The 17,829-nt window shown below is 46.2% G+C and overlaps 1 protein-coding gene across 6 annotated transcripts in view; it reads left to right on the plus strand.

The window, feature by feature from the left end:
• Positions 1–17,829, plus strand: part of LOC120679786 (putative receptor-like protein kinase At4g00960) — a 45,238-nt gene that overhangs the window by 14,021 nt on the left and 13,388 nt on the right. For 4 of the 6 annotated variants that reach the window (XM_039961440.1, XM_039961441.1, XM_039961443.1 and 1 more), the window contains 2 exons: positions 5,096–5,296; positions 17,176–17,222. The gene's annotated coding sequence lies outside the window, so the exon portion shown is untranslated. Of the gene's footprint in view, positions 1–5,050; positions 5,297–16,239; positions 16,916–17,175; positions 17,223–17,829 lie in introns of those variants that run through there. The other 2 variants (XM_039961438.1, XM_039961442.1) reach the window with 2 other exon arrangements.

Consider the following 17,829-nt stretch of genomic DNA (forward strand, 5'->3'; position numbering starts at 1 on the left):
TGGGCCAGTAATAACCCGATCGCCTAATCAGCCATTTCATTTTATGAGCCGATTGGTGAGTACCGCAGGCTCCTTCATGTACCTCATGCAAGAGCCGATTTGACTCTGAAGGCCCCAGACATTTGAGCAGTAGTCCTTCCAAGGTCCTGTAGAACATGTCATCCCCTATCAGAACATACTTCATGGCCTTGAGTCTTATCCTTCTGGGTGCCCCCCGAGCCGAATCCTTCAAGTAATTGAAGATATCGGCTCTCCAGTCTCCGGGTTCTAGAAACTGAACCTCCACATCGACTCCATCGGCTGCTTCCCTGTACCCGGAAGCCATCTGTGCCAAATCATTGGCTTCATTGTTCAGAGTCCTGCGTATCCAGTGGAAATTGATGTATCTAAATTGTGACATCAACTCACGGCACTGCATCCATATCGGGAAAAGAGCCTCGCTCTCACATCTATATTCCTCCGTGAGCTGAGAAATCACCAATTTTGAGTCCCCAAAAATTTCCACCGCCTCTGCTCCAGCTTCAAGGAGTAGTTCCATCCCTTTGCGAACGGCTTCATATTCCACCAAATTATTGGTGCATGAGGCAGTCATTCTGATGGAAAAAGAATATGTCGCCCCACGAGGCGAGACCAACAGAATTCCCACACCGCACCCATCATCACAAGCCGATCCATCAAAGAACATAGCCCAAGCACGAATAAATACTGCAGCAATATCAGTGCTGATCCTGTCCGCAACAAGATCCGCCAGTGCTTGTCCCTTGACTGCTTTTGCAGGCTGGAATCGGATATCAAACTCTGACAATGCAAACATCCATTTTCCATGTCGGCCTTTCAGGACATGAGCCGACAGCATGTGCTTTATGACATCTGATTTGCATATAACAATTGTTTCCGCCGAGAGCAAAATATGACGAAGCTTTGTACATGTAAAGTATAAGCAAAGGCAAAGCTTCTCGATTTCAGGGTACCTGGTCTCGGCGTCTATCATGCATCTGCTAAGGTAGAAAACCACCCTCTCCTGGCCGTCATGCTTCTGAACCAACACTGAAGCAATAGAAGTGTCACCCACGGATAGGTACATATAAAACGGCCTATCATGCTGAGGAGGAACCAACACTGGAGGCTTTGACAAATATTCTTTGATTTCATCGAAAGTTTGCTGTTGTTCTGCCCCCCAGCGAAACTCATCATCAGATTTGATCTTCACTAGACCCATGAACGGCTCAATGCGCCCAGACAGATTAGAGATAAACCGTCTGACAAAATTGATTTTACCGATGAGCTTCTGCAATTCTTTTTTCGTAGTAGGTGGCTTCATCGTCTTCACAGCCTCTTGACTCTTTAGGCTGATCTCAATTCCCCATTCATGCACGAGGAATCCTAGAAATTGACCGGCCGATACACCGAAGGCACACTTCTTTGGGTTCATTTTGAGCCCGAATCTTCGAGTCCGCTCCATAACTTGACGCAGATCTTCTAAATGCTCCGCAGTTGACTTGGACTTGACCACAACGTCATCAATATAAATCTCCACCAGCTTGCCGATGAGATCGTAAAAAATGTAATTCATAGCACGTTGGTACGTTGCACCGGCATTTTTTAGTCCGAAGGTCATAACCAAGTACTCAAACAAGCCATCTACACCTGGTACTCTGAACGCAGTCTTGTTCACGTCCTCTGGGGCCATGAAGATCTGGTTGTAACCGGCGTTGCCATCCATAAAACTCATCATTTTGTGGCCAGCAGCGGCATTGATCAACGTCTCTGCAACAGGCATTGGGTATTCATCCTTCGGAGTTGCTCTGTTGAGATCTCTAAAATCGACGCAGACACGCCATCGGCCATCTTTCTTTTGTACCGGCACCACACTGGAGATCCATTCTGCATACCGGCACGGCCTGATGAACCCAGCATCCAGCATCTTCTCCACCTCTTTCTTAACTTCTTCTAGGACTTCGGCCTTCATCTGACGTGCTGGTTGCTGAAACGGCCGAAACCCCTTCTTGAGCGGGAGTCGATGCTCGACGATGCTTCTATCCAGATCGAGCATTTCAGTGTAGTCCCATGCAAAACAGTCCCGATACTCTTTCAGTAATGCAATCATCTCCTCACACAAAACCGGATCCAACTTTTTGCTGACAAATGTCGGCCGTGGCTTATCCCCAGAACCGATGTCAACTTCTTCCAAATCGTTAGCTGACGTGAACCCGTATCCTAGTTTGCCGTCGTCTGAGAAACCAGCCGCGAACGCAGGCGAGTCTTCATTGTCTGCAAGATCAGCGGCAAACACAGGGAGATGACAAGAAAAATTATTTGGCCAACCGCATGGGCTGGCTGCCTCTATACTTCCATTATAATTCGAAATCAAATAGTGCATGAGTGGCCAACTGCCAGAGCAGGCCATCGTGTGTACATGATGTAACAATTCCGAACCCAAATAGGATTTTCCTATTTTTTGGGGCCGATCGCCGGGATCGGCCTCTCTATTTCTATTACATCCCGTGGCATGCCAGGATGCATTTACTCTATGAGGCCAGTGGATAAGACCAGCCTCAATCCATTTTTTGTCGCCTCGATCCGATCACAGTCTTCAAGGGCAATCCCTGAGATCCGCTCTTGTCCTTCTGCATCCCAAGCATGCATATCCGCGACGGAGACTTCGCTGGAATCGTCTGCAGGGACCACTTCTACTTCATCGCCGTCCCATTGGACGAGGTACTGATGCATTGTGGAGGGGATACAACAGTTGGCATGAATCCAGTCCTTTCCAAGCAGCACCGTGTATGTACTCTTGCTGTTAACGATGAAGAACGATGTCGGTACGGTCTTGCGGCCCACTGTCAGTTCCACATTAAGAACCCCCATTGCTTCTGATGGTTGTCTGTTGAAGTCATTGAGCATCACATTGGTCTTGATCAGATCAGCAGAAGAACGACCCAGTCGGCGCAGCACAGAGTACGGCATCAAGTTGACTGCAGCGCCAGTGTCGACCAACATCCTGTTCACAGGCTTGCCGTTGATGAAGCCCTTGAGATATAACCCCTTCAAGTGTTTGTAGCTCTTCTCCTTGGGCTTCTCGAAAATGATTGGCCGTGGGCCGAGATCCAGCTGCCAGAATGTGTTGTCTGCCGAAACCCACCGGCGAGCAACGACGGGCAACACGAAGAGCCGGGAGGTTGCTGGTGCGCTGGCAAGCACTGCTCCCTCGTCGACGGCCCGCAATTTCCGTCATGCGCCCGGAGAATGTGTGAAAGCCGGGCGTGCCACCTGACCTATACCCGATCAGGAGGGTGTAGACGTGCCTCGAACAGTTTCCTGCATACAAAGACACGTGTAAATGTAAGTCCGAGCCGTGGTCGGCTCCCCGGGACGACTCTTGCATCGGCTTTGAAGAGCCGATCGAGTCCCGGTGTCAGACGGGATCTGATTGTATCCGGATATGATAAATAGAGCAAATCACTATAAAACTGCTTCAATCAAGTCCAATTAATCTTAACCCACGATGGTAACAGCCTCACTGCTAGATCGGAACATTCTACACGTGACTGGGCCTAGCGAACAAAACAGACAACTAAACCACAACCTAAAACAGAGGCCTAAGAACTAGCAAGAGCCGATTCCCGGAACAATCCCTATCAAGGCTAAGAAAAAGCATCTACTACGCCACCGGATCATCCAATCCGTTTGCAAGGCCTAACCCAGCAGATATTATGCCAACTCTTAAGATAAGAGCAAACCATAACAGATCGGATCTACTAAACATGAAAGAAGCAGGGTGTTGTCCCTGTGCGACTAGTTCTACGCGATAAGAACTAGCGAGAGATTGAAATGTGACTACACAGAGACAACATGATATTCGCAGATGATAAGCAACAAAGCACAAAAGATCTACTAAAAGCCATGCTATGAACATCATGATAACTAGTACTACTCGCCATCAAAAACGCTTCAGTACGAGTAATACCAAGGTAAAAGCAAGAACAATACTGCCCTGATCGCAAGAAGCGATCAGGGCAGCATGGCACTTACTTGGTTGAAACCCTAGGATTAAGGGTGGCGATGCGCCGAGAGTTGTTGTTTGCGAGTCGTGATGACGCTCCCCTTACGAATAACAAAGGATACATATTTATAGTCCGGAGACTTGGGAAACAATCTAAACTAATCTTGTCCCGATTGGACTCTATCTCTAATCTTGAACTAAATCTAAGAATACACGGCCAACGTGGCCCATATGCTCACGCAGGAGCCAATTTACAAGCCTTCCTTAATCTTCTGCTTTAAGCCCATCTTACTTTCGGCCCATAAATTAACCCTTGTTAATTTATGGCGATAACAGTGGGAACCCTAGCGCAGGGAGCTGAAGCGAGACAGGGATGATCATCCTTGATACCATGTAGAAAGGTAGAGAGAGATGAGAAACACAACACACCCTAATCGGGGGGTGACCTTTCATTATATAGTGCCAATATGTCTTGGAGTACAAGATGTACATGCCCAATGGGCTTATGCGCCTAATACATGCCTAATATTGCATGTTTAGTAGCTCCATCCATATCCATATTAGATCTCGTGTCTAGAGAGCCCTACCAAACTAGTATAAAATGAAAAAAAAACTTGAATCTTTTGTTTGTTTCAATGTTTAAAATGCAATTCCTCATGAGTGGTAACTCGCCGCTAATGTACAGCATCCTATATGCGCATGGGGACAATATATGTATGTATTGATTTGTGTATATGTGTGTGGAGAGAGGGAGGCATTGTTTTGGAAGAAGACCACTTTTAGCCCTATGAAACATACGGTGCCATGAGTTAGGGAGGAAGAAGGGTGACGTGGAAGTTTAAAACTGTTTCGACAGACCACGTGGCAATACCACTGTCCATGTCAAGTGATCTGGTATTGAAAACTAAGGTGGTTGTTAAAAACGCAAACAAATAGTTTAGGGGGCCGGGTTATGTAGAATCTCTGAATACTTTGAAAGAGTAGACCTTTTTTATGTTTTAATAGCATATATGTGCTCTCTCACACAGACTGTTCTCTTGCAAAAAGGTACATATTCATGCTCTCATGATTGCGATATGTTCAACTTTGCAGTGGCATGAGACAATAGATGCAAACTGCCCAAAAATGAAGAGATGCATTGAAATAGCACGAATTTGTGTCGACCACGACCCACATAAAAGACCTACCTTGTATGATATCATTTGCGCACTTGATGACATAGAAATAACCGTTGAAGAAGATCCTCCAATTATTAATGAGCCAAGAAATGATCCAAGGTCTTCATTATACTAGGTATGATCGCTCAAAGTAAATTTTACATGGGTATTCATCAAAAGGATTCTTCACTGCATATTGTAAAATAATTAATATTGGAAAAAATCTCTACATGTCACTGGTTAAAATTTAAATCCATTATATGCTACTGCCAATGACTGTGGGCCCGAGTTCCCACCTGTCATAGTAGATAAGTCGACGGCATAGAATGGATTATGAGTTTCTCAGTGTCATATAAAGAAAATTTCCTATAATATTTGTTTACATAACATTTTATGAGAAATTTGAAAATTGTTTGCCATATTTATGAGAAACATGCTCTCATATAATTATATGATTCCTTAATTTACGCATATAAAAAAATAATATTACGATTTTCATGGCAACAATTGTAACAGCCGGTTTATGAAGGCAAACCGAATGCATCTCATATGTGCGCCTGGATCAGTTTACATACATATGATTAACCATAAAGTGAATATCACAACTAGTTCAAGCGTAAAGAGAGTATTAAAGACTTTATTATAAAACCGAATGTCTTAAGAAAATAAATAAATGTCTATAGAGTAGCAGCGGAATCTTCTTCAGCACAGGCAGATGACTGGGAGACATACGCCTAGAAATCCTCAAAGTCTTCTGGAAACTCCGGACAGTTGTTATTACGGTCTGAGCAGCAAGTATGCAAGGGTGAGTACACTTATGGTTGGTACTCAGCAAATGGCAGGGAAATAACTATAATATATGCAAGGCTAATTCAAGGAATAGCTGACACGGTTTAACTGCACTCAGCAATTTTAGTTGATCGAATTTTATTAGCAAGCATTATATAGATATAAGTATATACCATTAAACCCACAAGATAAGCATATATAAAGATAAACAACAACTAACCATAAATTAGAGCATCGATTTAGATCAACTTCAAGTTCAATTATCATGTGAGGGTCCAAGCCGCTCTTGACCGTGAGCACGGCTAACCGGTTAGTTTTACACTCTGCAGAGGTTGTACACTTTACCCACAATTCGTGTTTCCCATGTCGCCCGGGTTTGCAAAGCCCTTAAACACTTCCTTTGGTGAGTGGCTAGGGATTCACTACGAGGCTTTTCCAAAGAATCACTATATGTACGCACTGGTCCCTTTTTCTGCGGTGCCTCAGAAGACGAAGCTTCGTTCACCCGCTCCTCAAAGCACGATAACCCGAAAAATCCACCAATCACCGCCCCAGCACGACATATAGATCATCTAGTTACTTAGCCAAGACCAGAGTCATATAGTATTGTGGTTGCACTGTTTTCCTGGGTGGTTCTCCATGTTCCAATTAAATCATATACTCTTGATTAACAACATTAGGCATCATGAACATGGGATAAAAACAAGTATAACATGTGTATCATCATTAACCAACCATAACCCAGAGTATAGCAACTAGCATAGCTACCCAACATGAAATTAAACCCAAGTTGATCAAGGAATAAGGTAAACAATACTTGGCATGTCCTTAACTCGGTTCCCATCATTTTATAGACACATGCATGTACATAAAACTAAATGTGATAGATTTGGTGATTTCATGGGTCAAAAACATGAACAAGGGTCCACTTGCCTTCCTCAAACTGCTGCTGGTCCGGCCCTCCGAAGCCTTGATCTTGCTGCTGCTCCTCAAACTGCGGATCGCCTATCGTATCGCACACGCACATACAAATAAACAAATACAAACAATAACAAACAGTACACCAGACAACATAAACAATACAAAAAGAGGTTACTAAACTATACTACTCGTTGCAACGATCGCGTGAGCGTAAAGATCATCGAAAACGGATCTAAAACAGAAAAATTATGGATAAAACAAGATCTAAGGGCCAAAGCGTAATTAAACCTTATACTCAGGGGCTAAAACATATAAGAAAGGGCTTTTCCGTAAATACTTTTCAACAGCAGTGGACGGCAGGTAAATTTTGGAAAAATAGAGGGGCTTATGTGCAAAAATGGCATGGTTGACCGGCCATGGCTGGGTTGACTTAGATTGAATCTAATTCGGACCGTTGATCTCAAATCGAACGGCCACCACGTGTTGAGGCTAAGCGGGCGGCGCTGGCGGCGGCGCAGACGACCGGCGGCGAGGCGTATGCGGCGGCGAGATGGCCGGACTTGGTGGAACGGCCGTCCAGGGCTCTTTTCGAGCACGGGTTGCGCGGTTAGCGAGCTCGCGAGTTCGCGAACTCAATTAGGGGGGTTTGGGAGGGCGCTAGGGCAGTGGAGCGGGCTTGCGGCGGCGCACAGCGGAGCTGTGGTGGCAGCGAGCCTAAGCGGGCGAAACAGAGTGAGAGGGAGGGAGAGAAGAGGTCGGCGAGGTTCCTCTCACCACAGCGAAGCTCCGGAGCAGCGATGTCGTCGAGGAAGCAGAGCGGAACGGTGGCACGATGGCGGGCTTCGAACTCGACGAAGGCGGCGGCTTTGGGAGCTATGGTTAGCGAGGGCTAAGGTGGCGGCTGCGGGTTTGGCGAGGTCTAGGGGGGGTCTCGGGTTCCTTTTTTAGGGGCGACCGGGCGCCTGGGCGTGCGGGCCCAAGGGGGATAAGGCGGCGCGCGCGGCCGGGTCGAACTCGAGCTTGAGTCCAGCTCGGTCGGGGGAGGGAGACGGTCCCGACACGCGGGGCCCGCTTGGCGGCGAGACAGGGAGGGGAGGTGGGCCAGGGGCGGGGAACGGGCCGGCGGGGAGGAAAGGGGCGGCGCCGGTTGGGCCGAAACAAAAGAAAACGGGCCGCGGGAAAGGAGAAAGGAAGAAAAGGAAAAGGTGGGCCGGGCTAAAAGGGGTGAGGGGAAAAAGAAAACCCTTTTCATTTTCTGGAACGATTCAAACACTTTCAATTTAAATTCAAACTCAAAGATTTGAATTTAAGTTGAACAATAAACAAATAAAAATGCAAACCAGCATGAGATGCACAAAACTATTTTCCTTACATTTATTTTATGGCTAAATTTTTTTATTTAAGCTTGCGATAAATGCTCTAAATTCAAAATAAAATAAATAGAACCTTATCGAACCTACAGAAAACCTAATTACATTTATTTAGGTTCCTAATTTGAAAATACGGGTGTTACAAACCTACCCCCCTAAAAGGAATCTCGTCCTCGAGATTCAGCTGGGCTAGCAAAGAGCTGAGGGAATTCTGCCTGTAACTCATCTTCTCTTTCCCAAGTAGCCTCATCCTCTGCATGATGACTCCACTGAACCTTACACATCCGTATCCTCTTACTCCGAGTAATCCTCTCTAACGTGTCTAGAATTTTGACCGAATACTCAGTATAAGTCAGATCATCTTGAACATTCAGTTCCTCCAGTGGCAATTCCTCCTCTGGCACCCTCAAACACTTCCTCAACTGAGATATATGGAACACATTGTGCACATCGGATAATCAGGCCGGTAGTTCTAGCTCATAAGCTACTTCACCCTTCCGGGCCAAGATCTTAAATGGTCCGATGTAACGAGGTGACAACTTCCCCTTAACTTTGAATCTGCGCAAACCTCTGATAGGTGACACTTTGAGATACACAAAATCTCCTTCTTCAAAGATCAACTCCCTACGTCCCATGTCTGCATAGCTTTTCTGCCTCGACTGTGCCACTTTTAGATTCTCTCTGACAATCTGTACTTGTCATTCGGCCTCTTTGATGATCTCTGGGCCGAACAACTGGCTTTCTCCCGTCTCACTCCAATATAATGGAGTTCTGCACTTCCTTCCATATAGTGCCTCAAACGGTGCCATCTTCAAGCTGGCCTGGTAACTGTTGTTGTATGAAAACTCTGCATATGGCAAGCTCTTATCCCAACTGCCTCCGTACTTTGGAGTACAAGCTCTAAGCATATCCTCTAACACCTGATTAGTCCTTTCTGTCTGCCCATCTGTCTGCGGGTGATAAGCTGAGCTGAAGTTCAGCTTCGTATCCATTGACTCATGCAACTTCTGCCAAATCCAAGACGTGAACTGAGTACCTCTATCGGACACAATCTTCTTAGGTACCCCATGTAGGTAGACAATCCTGGATATGTATAGCTCTGCCAGTTTGGCTCCCGAGTAAGTAGTCTTCACTGGAATGAAGTGAGCTACCTTTGTCAACCTATCCATAATAACCCATATGGAATCATAGCCATCCTTTGTACGTGGTAACCCCACAATGAAATCCATACCAATTTCTTCCCATTTCCATTCTAGTATTTTCAATGGTTGCAACAAACCGGCTGGCCTCTAGTGTTCCGCCTTGACTCTCTGACAAACATCACATATGGCCACGTGAGCTGCAACATCACGCTTCATGCCATACCACCAATATCTCTCTTTCAAGTCCTGGTACATCTTGGTGCTGCCTGGGTGAATCGAATAGGCCGAATCATGGGCTTCCTTTAGAATCTTCTCTCGTAGATGATCCACCTCTGGCACACATATCCTCTTTCTGAACCACACGGTTCCATGTTCATCCTCAGTAAAGTTAGGTACCTTGCCTCTTTTTATCAGCTCCTTGATCTCTTTGATTTTATCATCCTCAAGCTGACCCTTCCGTATCTCTTGCTCAAGAGTTGGCTCGACTTCTATAGTGATTCCCTCAGTGTGACCGACAAAACCAAGGTTGAGTTTCTCAAACTCCCAACACAATTCTTGAGGCATCTGGTTGACTCTCATTGCATTTACATGGCTCTTGTGGCTCAAAGCATCAGCAACCACATTAGCCTTTCCGGGGTGATAGTGTATCTCCAAATCATAATCCTTTATGAGCTCTAACCATCTTCTCTGTCTCAGGTTAAGGTCATTCTGAGTGAAGATGTATTTTAGACTCTTGTGATCAGTATATATCTGACATCTATGTCCCAACAGATAATGCCTCCATATCTTCAAAGCATGCACCACAGCTGCTAGTTCCAAATCATGAGTGGGGTAGTTCTGCTCATGCTTCCTTAACTGACGAGACGCATAAGCAATCACATGTCCATCTTGCATCAGCACACAACCTAGTCCTTGCCGGTATGCATCACAATATATATCAAAGCTCTTGTGGATATCCGGCATAGCCAACACTGGTGCTGTGGTCAATCGCCTCCTCAATTCCTCAAAACTGGCTTGGCACTCATCGGACCATACAAACTCTTTTCCTTTCTCCAGTAGTGAAGTAAGGGGTTTCACTATCTTAGAGAAGCCTTCTATAAATCTTCTGTAGTAGCCTGCGAGTCCTAAGAAACTCTAGATTTCTGACACTATCTGAGGTGGTTCCCACTTCAACACATCTCTGACCTTGCTGGGATCAACTGCAATTCCTCCATCTGTGATGACATGACCAAGAAACGAAACCTCATTCAACCAGAATTCACATTTGCTGAACTTGGCATACAACTGGTTCTCCCTGAGCTTCTGCAAAACAAGCCTCAAATGTTCCTCATGTTCTTCCTCATTCTTGGAGTACACCAATATATCATCAATGAACACCACTACGAACTTGTCGAGATACTCCATAAACACCTTATTCATCAAGTAAATAAAGTAAGCTGGTGCATTGGTCAACCCGAATGACATAACCATATATTCATACAACCCATATATGGTAGTGAAAGCGCTCTTTGGAATATCCAATGGTCGTATCCTCAACTGGTGATACCCAGACCTCAGATCGATCTTGGACAATACCTTGGCTCCTCTCAGCTGGTCAAACAAATCTTCTATAAGAGGCAACGGATACTTGTTCTTGATAGTAACTTCATTTAATGACTTGTAGTCCACACACATCCTCTGTGTACCATCCTTCTTGTCAACAAAGATCACTGGTGCTCCCCATTGTGATGAACTAGCATGAATAAATTTCTTATCTAACAATTCCTTTAATTGTTTCTTAAGTTCTTCTAGTTCACCAGCGGACATCCTATATGGTCTCTTAGCAATAGGTGCAGTACCAGGTAAAAGATCTATAATGAACTCAATGTCACGTTCAGGTGGCATACCTGGCAAGTCATCGGGGAACACATCTGAGTACTCGCATGCTATCCTGATGTCCTCTATCAGAGCAGCCTTCATCTGATTCACAGTACAATCTGCTGGTGTTGGAGGGGTTGCAACAAACTCAAACCTCTCACCTGCTGGACTGGTAAGGAGCACTGATCTCTTGGCACATTGAATGACAGCATCGTGCTTGGTTAACTAGTCCATCCCAAGAATAACATCAATTCCATCCGAATCCAGAACTATAGGTCTTGCATCAAACTCTCTACCCATAATCTGAATTTTAATTCCGTGGCACTGGTACATAGCTCTCATATTTCCCCCGGGTGAGTTTACTAGCATAGCTCTAGGCATGGTGCAAAGCGGTATGGAGTGCTTGGCCATGTATTGAGTAGATATAAAAGTATGCGATGCTCCAGAATCGAATAAAACTGATGCAGGGGCTGAGTTGACTAAGAACATACCGAATACAGCGTCCTGATCCTCCTGAGCGGTGTCTGCAGCCACGTGGTTGACCCTGCCGTGGATGTAGTTCTGCTATCCTCTGTTGTTCTGCGGGGTCTGATTGTTGTTCCTGGGCTGCTGCTGCGGAGTCTGCCTCTGTCCGCTGGCGTTGTTCTGAGCAGGAGTGTTCTGAGGAGGATTGGGACAACTGTTCGCATAGTGACCATATCCACCACACTTGAAACACACAGTGGGCCCAGTAGGGGTTGTGTTGTTGTTCCTCACGGGAGTACCGACATGAGTGTTCTGACGGTTCTGCTGGGGGTTGAAGCATTGCGCCGACTGCTGATTCTATTGATTCTGCTGAACTTGGCGTGGGTACTGATACTAGTTCTGCCCAAAGTTGGCATTCTGCCCTCCGGGGCGAATCTGGTTTCCTTGTGGGGGTCCAAAGTGCGGGCGTGAGTTGCTAGATTGGCCTTGTGACTCGAACTTCCGCTTCTGTTTGCCCATCTCCTTGCGAGCATTCTCCACGGAGATGGCATCGTCCACCAGTTTCTGGAAGCTTTCAAACCTGTGCACCAACAACTGATATCTGATGGGTGCAACCAACCCTAGCCTGAAGTAGTCCTGCTTCTGCCCATCTGTGGCCACGTCTGTGGAGGCATAGCGGGACAGCTGGATGAACTTGTCCTGATACTCACTTACGGACATTCCACCTTGCTTCAGATCTAGGAATTCCTGCCTCTTCAGCTTCGTCAAACCCTTAGGTATGTGGTGCTCTCCGAATTGAGTCCTGAACTCTTCCCAGGTGATGGTGTTTTGATCAGCATGGGCGGCGGTATAAGCATCCCACCAGTCTGCTGCAGTTCCTTCCAATCTACCTGAGGCATACAGTACTTTCTCCCTGTCTGTACACTGAACTATGTTCAGCATCTTCTCAATGGTCTTGAGCCAGTCAACGGCATGAAGAGGATCTGGTGAGTGGGAGAAGGTAGGAGGTCTGTGAATCATGAAGTCACGGTGGCGATCCCTCTGTGGCGGCTGTGGTACTGGAGCTTGGTTCGCTTGAGCTTGTAGATTGGCCATGGCGTTGGCCATTTGAGTCAACAGCTGTGTCTGTGCAGCAAGGAATTTCTCCATCCCTGCTGGTGGTGGTGGCGGTGGCCCGTTGTTCTGGTTGTTGCCTCCACTCATGTTGTTGGGTTGCTGGTTGTTGCCTCTTCTCTGACGCTGCACTGGTGGCTGATCAACTCCTGATCCAGACCTGGTGTTCACCATCTGACCCGTTAGAAAAGAAAGACTCATGAAATAATCATGGTAAAATATAGGTGCAAGGTTGAGATAGAGACAACATAAAATAAAATAGATAACCCCAAGCTTTACTAACTAGCTAACTTTATTAAAAGCTTGATGCAATCATGGTCATCACTCCATAATTACACCGCAATCATTACAGAAAGCCAACTCACAAATGTTCACAAAACCAAGCATTGAAACACACTGATTAACTAACACACTTAAACAAACGTTCACGAACTAGCGATTACAAAAAGACTCTTTACAAGACTCAACCTAAACTCTTAAGCCTATCATCTAATAGAAACGGTTCTGGTAGCCACGGTCGCCGAAATGAAGCCTCTTGCGTGGGGGTGACAAGGCGGGAAGCGGAGGCTCCTCCTCTGGAATAGGTGGAGGCGCCTCTCCTACAAGCTGGGCCTCTAGCTGGCGAATCCTGTGATGAGCTTCTCTTAGGCGGTCTTGGGTGTCGTCCAGCTGGTTGATGACGCTCCTTAGGTCCGTGTCAACTCCGGCGAGAGCCCGCATTGTGACATTGACGCGGTTCTCCTCATCCCCTCCGAGTGTCAACTCCGTATACTCTGTCCCACGAGCACGACGAGGAAGATGCTGATAGTCTGAGTTCTCCAAGTCTCGGCGGTTGGTGTGGTTGAAAGACTAGAGTGCCCTCCTGGCGGCATAGCTAACTGAGGCACGGTAGGTCGCCATGGGTGTGGAGGAGTCATGTGCAGAGATGGTCATCTTGCCTCGGGGCCCATTGTCCACCCTTATGTGGACCCGAGTAACGTAGTAGTCGCCGAGTGCAGGGTCTTCATAGTGCCATGTCTCGTACATGGGAGCCACAGGGTTATGAAGCTCTTCCAGCACGTCCCGAAGCAGAAGGGGAAAGTGACCCTCCTCGTGGAATGAGGTGTAGACGCAGTACGGTGTCCTTTCTTTTGGCGGGTCGTCATCCTGATCATCTTCATCATCACCCTCGTCGTCCGGGTCCTCTGGATCCTCTGGGTCTTCCGGGTCTCCTCCAGCGGGTGCAGGCGCTTTAGCAGCTAGAGCAGGAGGTGCAGGTGGTGGTACTGGAGCTTCATCCTCTGATATCTCCAGGGGCTCCTCCTCTTGTCCTCCTCCAGCGACGGCGGTCGCTAGAACCTGAGCTTCGAAATAGGCCAGTGGCGGGCCTAGATCGTGTGCTGGCGTCGGTGACGGTAGAGATGGCTGCATGTTTCCGTCCGCATCGAATTCCCGGATGTTGCCTTCTTGGTCTTCGTCGAAGAAATAATCCCTCCCGGGCACTTCCTCAACCTCTTCCTCTGGCTGAGCTGGCACTGGAGCAGGCGCTGGGGCGGGTACTGGCTCAGCGGGTGCAGGAACGGTACGACGGGAGAAGGCACGACCTCCAGTGCTCTTGTGTGCAGTCTGCCTAGTTCTGGCCATCTGAAGAACATGATAGAAAGGTTTTAGAACATACTTGAAAGAAAAGACAAGTATGCGATCAAGGATGAGATAAAAGCTATCAATAAGGATTAAGCAAATAAGCATGAAAGAACATGGCTGCGGATCGTCTATTGCATCGCACACGCACATACAAACAAACAAATACAAACAATAAGAAATAGTACACCAGACAACATAAACAGTACAAAAAGAGGTTACTAAACTATACTACTCATTGTAACGATCGCGTGAGCGTAAAGATCATCGAAAACGGATCTAAAACGGAAAAATTATGGATAAAACAAGATCTAAGGGCCAAAGCGTAATTAAACCTTATACTCAGGGGCTAAAACATAAAAGAAAGGGCTTTTCCGTAAATACTTTTCAACAGCAGTGGACGGCGGGTTAATTTTGGAAAAACAGAGGGGCTTATGTGCAAAAACGGCATGGTTGACCGGCCATGGCTGGGTTGACTTAGATTGAATCTAATTCGGACCGCCGATCTCAGATCGAACGGCCACCACGCGTTGAGGCTGAGCGGGCGGCGCTGGCGGCGGCGCAGACGACCGACGGCGAGATGGCTGAACTTGGCCGGAACGGCCGTCCGGGGCTCTTTTCGAGCACGGGTTGCGCGGTTAGCGAGCTCGCGAACTCAATTAGGTGGGTTTGGGAGGGCGCTAGGGCAGCGGAGCGGGCTTGCAGTGGCGCACGGCGGAGCTGCGGCGGCGGCGAGCCTAAGCGGGCGAAACAGAGCGAGAGGGAGGGAGAGAAGAGGTCGGCGAGGTTCCTCTCACCACAGCGAAGCTCCGGAGCAGCGATGTCGTCGAGGAAGCAGAGCGGAACGGCAGCGGGCTCCGAACTCGACGAAGGCGGCGGCTTTGGGAGCTAGGGTCAGCGAGGGCTAAGGCGGTGGCTGCGGGTTTGGCGAGGTCTAGGGGGGGTCTCGGGTTCCTTTTATAGGGGCGACCGGGCGCCTAGGCGTGCGGGCCCAAGGGGGACGCGGCGGTGCGCGCGGCCGGGTCGGACTCGAGCTTGAGTCCGGCTCGGTCGGGGGAGGGAGACGGTCCCGACACGCGGGGCCCGCTTGGCGGCGAGACAGGGAGGGGAGGTGGGCCAGGGGCGGGGAACGGGCCGCGGGGAGGAAGGGGGGGGGGTGCCGGTTGGGCCGAAACAAAATAAAACGGGCCGCGGGAAAGGAGAAAGGAAGAAAAAGAAAAGGTGGGCCGGGCTGAAAGGGGTGAGGGGAAAAAGAAAACCCTTTTCATTTTCTAGAACGATTCAAACACTTTCAATTTAAATTCAAACTCAAAGATTTGAATTTAAGTTGAACAACAAGCAAATAAAAATGCAAACCAGCATGAGATGCACAAACCTATTTTCCTTACATTTATTTTATGGCTAATTTTTTTTATTTAAGCTTGCGATAAATGCTCTAAATTCAAAATAAAATAAATAGAACCTTATCAAACCTATAGAAAACCTAATTAAATTTATTTAGGTTCCTAATTTGAAAATACGGGTGTTACAACAATTCTTATGACTTTTACTCGTAAAATTTAGATTATGAGGTGGTTGTTTTGTAAAATAATGATTGCTTTCTCTCACCTTGTTCTCTCTCCACCACATCACAAAAAGTCTTATGTTAAATTGTATGAGATGACCTATGAGACTCCTCCTTTTTGTTTTAATTTATCTAATCAGTAGGGGTTGAAATCCCCTCCTGTTCTCTTCAAAAAAAAAAAAGAGAGACTGCCAACGTATAACAATGTATTTACCCTTAATACTTTATTCCTTTGAAGATGAAGTCACTTCGTTGCATTCAAATGCACCAGCACGTAAGAATGATAACATCCATGAACAAGGGGGCATGTAACTGCATTTTTTAAGTCTTCTAGTGCTGGAAAGGGGTCATCAAACTGAATCTGAAGCTGTATAGCTTACCAGCAAGTAATTGCAAATGGGCACATAAGGAAAAGATGGAATAAAGTCTACTGTTCCATTCTGGCAATAGACACAATTGTATGAAGGCAGATCCATGTTGCATCGCGGAAGAATGTCTCTGGTACTTAACCTATCAACAAGAAGTAACGAGAAGAAGACACAATGTTTGTTTAGGCATCATGATTTCCAGAGCCACTTAAAAACTGGATAAATCATTCTGTGACCAGTTAATTGCCTATAAAGCTTTGACATATGAGAAAAGAGGTGACCCCAAATATAAATCCAATTGAATCTGTTGTCTTGGGTTGAGGCTTGAAGGGCTTTAGGTTGGGCCAGCACCATTGTGGCACGTGGACTGCGCCGCATGGTGCCAGGGCCGGCTCCATCGTGATTGCTCCAATTTGGGCATGGATCTTGCTCAAGACGTCTATATTTCCAGAAGCTCGGATGACCTTAATTTGCTACTTTTTTACCTGATTTAGAAACATGCTTTGAAAAAAGAAAGCACAACTCCTCAAAGTCGTTACTTTGCAGGTAATAATTGGTAGATCTGTGTTGAATTAAGCATTAAATAATATAAGATATAGGTGATAAAAGGTTACAATAACAAGCATGAGATAAGGAAACAATGACACATCATTGTATAGCCATGCAAATGTTTGACACCATATACACTGCCTATAGAAGTTAAATAATAGATTTAGTTGGATTTTGTCTTTCTTGCATTTTAAATTTAACCGGACAATTGATTCAAACAATTCATTGGGAGTCATATTCTGTATTCTGAATTGCAGGTTGTCCTAAGATTTCGGGCTCTGCCGCCTCTTGGTGAAAATTCCAGGTACACAAATGCGAATTCTTTATTATCCAATTGAAATCTTTTTACGCAAGCAGAATCGAGAAAATAAATGTCTTGCCTGTAGCATGCTGAAAGAGCAACCACCACATTAGACAGGTGGAGCACAATATATTTAAAGATCACAAGCAACATTTAACTTAGAAGATTGTATTAAATCAACTGCCGTTGGTCTCAAAGCAGCATGTGATAAAGTACAGAAAAATCAGCTCAGCAGTTTAGGTATAAGATTTTTAGAAAGTACGCAAAGGATGGACACTTCAATTGTTTTTTCTTTTGCCAAAATATAGATGTTGCAAAAGAAAAATTAAGCGTCCAGACAAGACAGTTGTGATAATATCTTACTGGACAGACACACCAGTTAGATTCCAGTATGATTTTTGTGCTAGAGAACGTTACCACTTTCTTGTAACTATCCCATAGGCTGTGAAACATTTAAATTTTAACATGCTTGTTGATATCAGGAAATTTAGAATGGCATCCTGTAACTTGTTGATACCTTGATGTTTTGTACGGTCTTCGAGGATACTGTCGGTGTACTTGTGAATGTGAAGCACTCCCATTCAGACCTAGAATACCTCGTGATTGAAAA

The sequence above is a fragment of the Panicum virgatum genome, chromosome 6N, assembly GCF_016808335.1.
Source record: "Panicum virgatum strain AP13 chromosome 6N, P.virgatum_v5, whole genome shotgun sequence".
Taxonomy (NCBI): Eukaryota; Viridiplantae; Streptophyta; class Magnoliopsida; order Poales; family Poaceae; genus Panicum; species Panicum virgatum.